This window comes from Taudactylus pleione, unplaced genomic scaffold (assembly GCF_031769625.1).
Source record: "Taudactylus pleione unplaced genomic scaffold, aTauple2 ptg000903l, whole genome shotgun sequence".
Classification (NCBI taxonomy): Eukaryota; Metazoa; Chordata; class Amphibia; order Anura; family Myobatrachidae; genus Taudactylus; species Taudactylus pleione.
The window spans coordinates 629,911-636,617 of NW_028285304.1; the positions used below are offsets into that span (position 1 = coordinate 629,911).

Below are 6,707 nucleotides of genomic sequence, written 5' to 3' on the forward strand. Positions count from 1 at the left end.
AGGAACAGGCCAGGCTACCTCCTCATGTCATGTTTTGCTAGTGCCCGCATGTCTAAGGCTCATACACACTAGACAATAAATTGAACGATATGGACGATAACGATATTGTTATCATTAATAGCGTTCAATATCATCCAGTGCGTATGAACAGTATCGTTAACGATGCGCACTCCCGCAAATCATTAACTATGTCTTTCATTGCCTGAACTTGCAGGGCAACCTGACAATATCGACAGGAACTGCAAGTTCAGGGATGAGGGAGGGTGACGTCACTGAACGATAACATTCAGTGTGTATGCCCAATGTCCTATGCCCGGGAGAGCCAGAGCAAACAACACCAAACACTTAACAGTATTGCACATGGAGCATATCGTTATGTGTGTATGAGCCAGAGCTTCCCAGGAGCGACTTGGTGCAAGTAATGGGGGGTGGGGAGCTGCATAGTAACATCAGTGACTCCCTAATCGGTTACTTGCCCAGGCACCAGGGTTAGAGACACTGACAGAGAGGAAAGCAGTCTGCAAGCAGCAGCACAAATTGAAAGGTTCTGACAGAGCTGGCCAATGTTAACCAATCCTAAATCAGCCCCCTCCCCAGTTTATTTGCTGATTTATTTTGATCACTTCTAACAGGTGTTGACTCTCCCAGATATAGTTATACAGCCTTTCCATACACCTAATGCAGCATGAAGGGGCTCAGTGAGGATGGCAATGTAAGTGTGTAAGTGTATGATGGGGTCACACAGAGAATAAAAGGATATCTGTCCTGCCTCATAATCCAGGTATATCCTCACTCTGTCACAGGGGATATTGTCAGGTAACTGGATCCCTGTAATGTCATGTCTCACTGAGTACTGATTATTATTCCTATACACACACCAGGACTTATTACCTCCAAGGCGTGCCCAAACTCCTATCCTGACTATACTGGGAAAACACATCCCCACCATCCACTGCTCTGATTTACTGACATCCACTTCCCAGTAATGTCGCCCTGAGGAGAATCCCCTGGTGCTTATTACCTGATTATACTGAAATCTCTTTGCTGACATTAGACGATTCTGCATTGGACACGTGGATGCAGTTTTCAGGTCACATGATATATATATCTTATCACCAGCTGTGGTTACATCCAGTAATAGGTCTGTAGCTTCCTGCACATAGCCCCCTGTATTTATACCTGTTATTATATCAGATACTGTGTGTAATGCCCCTAAGATGAGACCCACATCCAGATCTTCTACACCATGGACCTGGTTATCATGTCTCTCTGTGTCCTCAGTATCACACAAGTCACCTGTGTCTGGTTCCTGTAAGACAGTCACTGGATCACACATGTTACACAGCTCCTCAATGTGACGCATCTTCCTGGACAGCTCATCCTTCTTTATTTCCAGCTGCTGGATCAGATCAGAGACTGAGAGTAAAACGCGCTGTTCCTGCCTGGAGATCTCACTCAGGACTCTCTTGTCCAGGTCTTCCAGCTGTCTCCTGATGTCTCTAAACAGGACAGTGACTGTCTCTGTTACACCAGCTGCTTTTCCCTGATCTCTCCTGTGCTCCTGCAGACTCTGGACTCTTTTCTCAGTCTCCTCTCTCTTTGTGGTCAGTTTCTGCAGAACATTTCTCAGCTTTTCCTTCTTCTTCTCAGAGGCCTCATCCAGCGTCTCCACCTGATGTCGTTTGTGTCCCCCAATCAGATAGCAGTACACACAGATACAGGCAGCATCCTCAGTGCAGTAATACTCCAGGAGCTTCTTATGGACGGAGCATTTCCTGTTCCCCAGAGAAGTGGTGGGATCAGATAAGACGTGTTCTGCTGACTTGCTGTGTACTCTCAGGTGATTATCACATAGAGAAGCCTCACAATGCAGACAGGATTTAACAGCAGGTACAGGAGAGTGAATGCAGTAAGTGCAGAAGATCCCAGTCTCCTCCTGATCTGGTCGGGTAGACAGGAAACTCCCCACTATGTTACACAGAGGAATGTTCCGTATTAGTGCAGGACGCTCCTGACACTCTGCTCTGCATTCAGGACATCTATAAACTCCAGATCCCTCCTGTGTATCCAGCACACGATCAATACAGACCCAGCAGAAGTTGTGGCCACATCTCAGGGTTACAGGATCTGTATAAATGCTCTGGCAGATGGAACAGTCCAGCTCCTGTCTCAGATCAGCAGACGCCATCGCTGGCAGCAGAAGAGGAAATGAAAGTCTCTGACACTCAGATACCAGTGGGTGTGTTTCATATTTACACAGGGCGAGGCTGAGTTTGTCACTAATGCTCCGTACACACAGAGCAATCAGCCAGCGATACGATAATCGCTGGCTGATTGTCCTGCCCCCTCCCTGGTGTGCTGGATGATCGATATCGCTATTATCCATATGTGCCCGTGCATCGCTGGTCATTGGCAGGCTGGTAGGGAGCAAAAGATGATTGATTTGAATGGTAACGATATGAACGATATCGTTATCGTTCAAATCGTGCATTAAAATTGCTCCGTGTGTACGGAGCTTAAGAGTATTCGTACTAAAGCTGGGGTACACACCAAAAGATATATTACACTTAATGGGCGATATATCCATAGTATATTGATATGTCTGTGAACAACTGCTGCCAGCGGAGGGGTGGAAGAGGACCTCGGACTGACACCAGTGGCCATGGGGTGTGTCTGGGGTAGAAGAGAGGGGTGCCGGCACAGTGTGAGGAAATCCTTATGGATACCTCAGCTGCAGGTGAAGTATCACTTTTCCAAAAAGCTGACTCCGCAAAAACAGCAGCTGTTCGGAAGTGATACTTTTGTTAGGGAGGTATGATGAATGAGGCATGATGAATGCCTCAAAAATATTTTTTTAAACTTGTAGCGAGTTTAAAACATAATTATCACTAATGGTAATGATGAATAGACCCCCTAGTATGTACCATATTTCTATACAGTATATCCACCCCTAAAATACTTATATTAGTTCCAAAGGTGATGGAAGCCAGGTACAGATATGTCCTCTTGGAGATTTAGCTCTATGACCTGCGGCCCGATCAACGTAAGTACGGGCGCCCGTTCTACTTAGCCGTGGAGAGGGAGGGTTAGGTTTAGGGCACCCCGGTGGGGGACTTAGGGTTAGGCACCTCCCGGGAAGGTTAGGGTTAGGCTAGGGGGGGTTAGGCACTAGGGGGGGACGATAGGGTTAGGCACCCCCTTGGGAGGGTTAGGATTAGAGAGCGGGGAGGGGGAATTAGGCACTGACGGGGGGAGGTTAGGGTTAGGCACCCCTAAAGGCGGGTTATAGAGGGGAGGGTTAGACTGTCGGCATTCTGTCCTGCCGGGCTCTCCCTGTCGGGATTTGAACCGGCGGCTAAACAACTGCTGGTAAAACAATCCCATTCCGTCCTCTTGCATCTTTGCTCTGTACGCAGAAAATCGCGCCATGCATGGCTCGAACCGTGCGCCTGCGAGCGGATATGTGCACTGCGTTCGCTCCCTGCGACTCCATTGGATTGCACGGTGCGATCACAGAGCGCCATAGCGTACCATAGCATATGCTGCTGCGGGTAATCACATGGCGCGATGCGTGCGCATGTTTTTAGCGTGATCAGCATGGATGTAAAAGGACACATCTGTATATATAAATGCTATTAATGAATATTCTTCTTACTAATTAATTGGAGAAGAAATAATTTGGGTGATGCAGAAGCGCAGCGCCTGATTTTCCCAGCATCCACCAGGACTGTATGTAACTGGGGGCCTGATTCAGAGGTGGACGATTCAGAGGTGGACGATAATCCCGTTGCGACTGTGGGCCTGATTCAGAAACGTTCGCAAGCAGCCGCTCGCTCGTTCCTGGCCGATGTTCTGCAATTGCGCATGCATATGCACCATTATGCGCATGCGCGACTGAGTCTTTGCGAACAGATATTTGTTCGCTCGTACGGACTGCGAGCAGGAAGTGACTTCCAATAGTTGATTGAGAGAAAGGGCCGTTTGTGGGAGGTGACGGGGTGTTGGCCTAAAAACGCAGGCGTGCCACAGCATTCGCACGCCGTTTTCGGGGCGTACATAAATTAACTGCTGCGAGAGAGAACGAAGAGCGGAAGTAGTAATACGTCACTCTGCGAGCAGGCCTCAGGTCGGGATGATTGACCAGCTTGTGGTAGGGTATGGTCTCCCGCAAGACCGATAGTATTTTCGTTAGCACCTAGTATAACCGATGTAACTAGTGATGTTACTATTTCAGAGCCCACAATACAATCACCTAATAGTCTGCAAACTTCTTGCTAATAACAAGGCTAATTAGATGCCCAATTGTTCCAGTGCGTTTGTAGGAGCAAATTGGCTTAATTAACCAAATAATTGTTGGTGCTTATCGAAACATGTTAGTATAGCAAAGTATCCTGAAGCTAGTATTATTTTCTGCTTTTGCGTAAATGTTGTTTTTAAACAATTACCTTTTAAGTGTGTTTGTTAATTTTTTGAATTTTATTTTTTATAATAAAAAAAATAAACAAACAAAGGTTTAACCCAAAAAAACCAAAGGAAAACATTTGGACAACACTTATGTTAATTAATTACATTATTGACATCATTTGCTTAACATATGTTGTGATAAACCGATAGACAATCGAAACATCACATGTGGTGGGGCAGCTAGAAAGATGGAGCAGCACTGATGGTGAGAGGCATACTCTGCTGCAGAGACCCCAGAGGACCCCAGCATGGAAATGGGTGGAAGCTCAGGATGGCCACCTCAAGGACCCCAGAGGAGGACCCGGCGGTTGAAGTTTGGTGGGTTTGGCGCAGAGGACCCTTGTGTAATGGCCAGGATGAGCAGGCAGCACAAGGGATGTCCCAAAGAAGGACCCAGAGGGGGGACCTGTGAGAGTTGCTGTAGCCGGACCAGAGGAGGCCCTCACCTGAAAAACTGCTGCTGGGACCACCACTGTGACAGCTAATCTGTACCTGCAACTGGGACAGCCCACATAAGGACCCCGGCTCCAGGACCCAAGAAGACCCCTGCAAGAGAACAGATCAATAGATCAACAGCCAGCTGAAAGACCCCGGAGAGGACCCAGACCCAGGGAAGGTCACAGGACCGGAGTGTGCAAGGTGCTGCGGAGAGGAAGCTGGGCGAGGACCTGGTCCAAGGAAGGTGGCAGGAGAGCCGTTGCTGGGGATGAGACACTCAGTTTAATCTATTCTAACTTTGCTGGGTGGTGGGAGGAACATGTGCCATCTCCAGTTGGGGTTCCCTGGATGTGGCAAATGGGTACTGGCGCAGCGAAGGGAGCCTCATGTGTGGGAACCGTCTGAGAGCAGAGTAATCTGGTCTGGGCAAGCATAGTAGGTTCCTCCTTATTCACAAGTTATTTTAGTGACTGATGGCTGGAGATTACCCCATAGTATCTTCTTATGAACCCCTGTAATAAGTATTGGCAGTGATGGTTAATGCAAAAGTTTTATGTTATATGCCCTTAAAATGCTTCCAAGTGAATATTAATTCTAGTTAATGTGTTTGTTAATAGTTACATTGAATGCTTAGTATTTCCGATGTGCCTGAATGTAACCCCCCTTTACCTCTATAAAGGGACACCAGGTTACTAACACCTTTGTTACTCCTAATGTACCCACCCTTAGCATTCCTCTAAGTGGTGTACATCCCCATTGTCAGTGCCTCCACCCAAGTATTAATAGTCATTATGGGCCTACTTGAGAAAACCCACTTAAATGTTATAACTATCCATGGTTTAATAGGGAGCTATTCAAACCATATTATATGTCACAGGATATCACAGTGTAAAACTTAGGTAGACCTGTTTTTCTTCTTGGATCCTTGTGTCAAATCTTCAGGTAAGTAACTACACAAATGTAACAGTGTTAACTCATTTTTATGAAATAATAGCATGTACAATTGTTTTAAATATTTCTTCACATAACACAATTATAATAGTGTAATCCCATAAACATTTTACACAGATAAGCATCACAGTAACTATTAATACACTACTAATGTCACATACTTTAACAGATACTTAAAAGGAGCATATAGAATCACATTACTTGGCACTTACAATTAATACCCATCACCAACACATATGTTTTACTTCTTGTTAAAACCGATATTGCATCAGAAGAGGAAGTATACCAATCCCAAAGTGATGAACTCATAAAATCTCATCTAAAGTTCTGTTACATTAAACTCACTCCATTAGACATTAAATATCCTGACCCTGTCCTATATCAATCCCATATGATTGTCGCATAGCATCACGTGTGAATAAAACCTATACCATTTAAACCTATATTATAGAAAATAAATAACGTGACATATAAGTCTTTAGTTGAGCTATTAATATTCCCCTATAATGTTTCCATAGCTCTATGAGCCTCTCTGTTGTTATGTATCCTCCTTGAGCGAGTCTATTCCATAGCCCTTAGTGCAGGGGCCAGATGTAGCTCACAGTCTGATAATGGCTGGCGGCATTTGTAATATGTTACTTTATGTATATGCAGATTAACCCTAAAGAAGTTAACAGGTCTCCAATATACAGTACTTCACTGTATGTGTGAATAAAGAATTGCTGAACAAATAGTTCACAGTACCACTGCTGTTTTATTACTCTAGATCACAGGTTACCAGAGTAAGCAGTCACCATGTATGCATGACAGGGTGCACTGGTGTGGGAGAGGCTGGAGAAGATGCTGGATGTGGG

The 6,707-nt window shown here is 45.5% G+C and overlaps 1 pseudogene; it reads right to left on the minus strand.

The window, feature by feature from the left end:
• Positions 1-1,017: 1,017 nt before the first annotated feature.
• On the minus strand, positions 1,018-2,188 carry LOC148473954 (E3 ubiquitin/ISG15 ligase TRIM25-like; annotated as a pseudogene).
• Between the last annotated feature and the right edge of the window lie 4,519 nt (positions 2,189-6,707).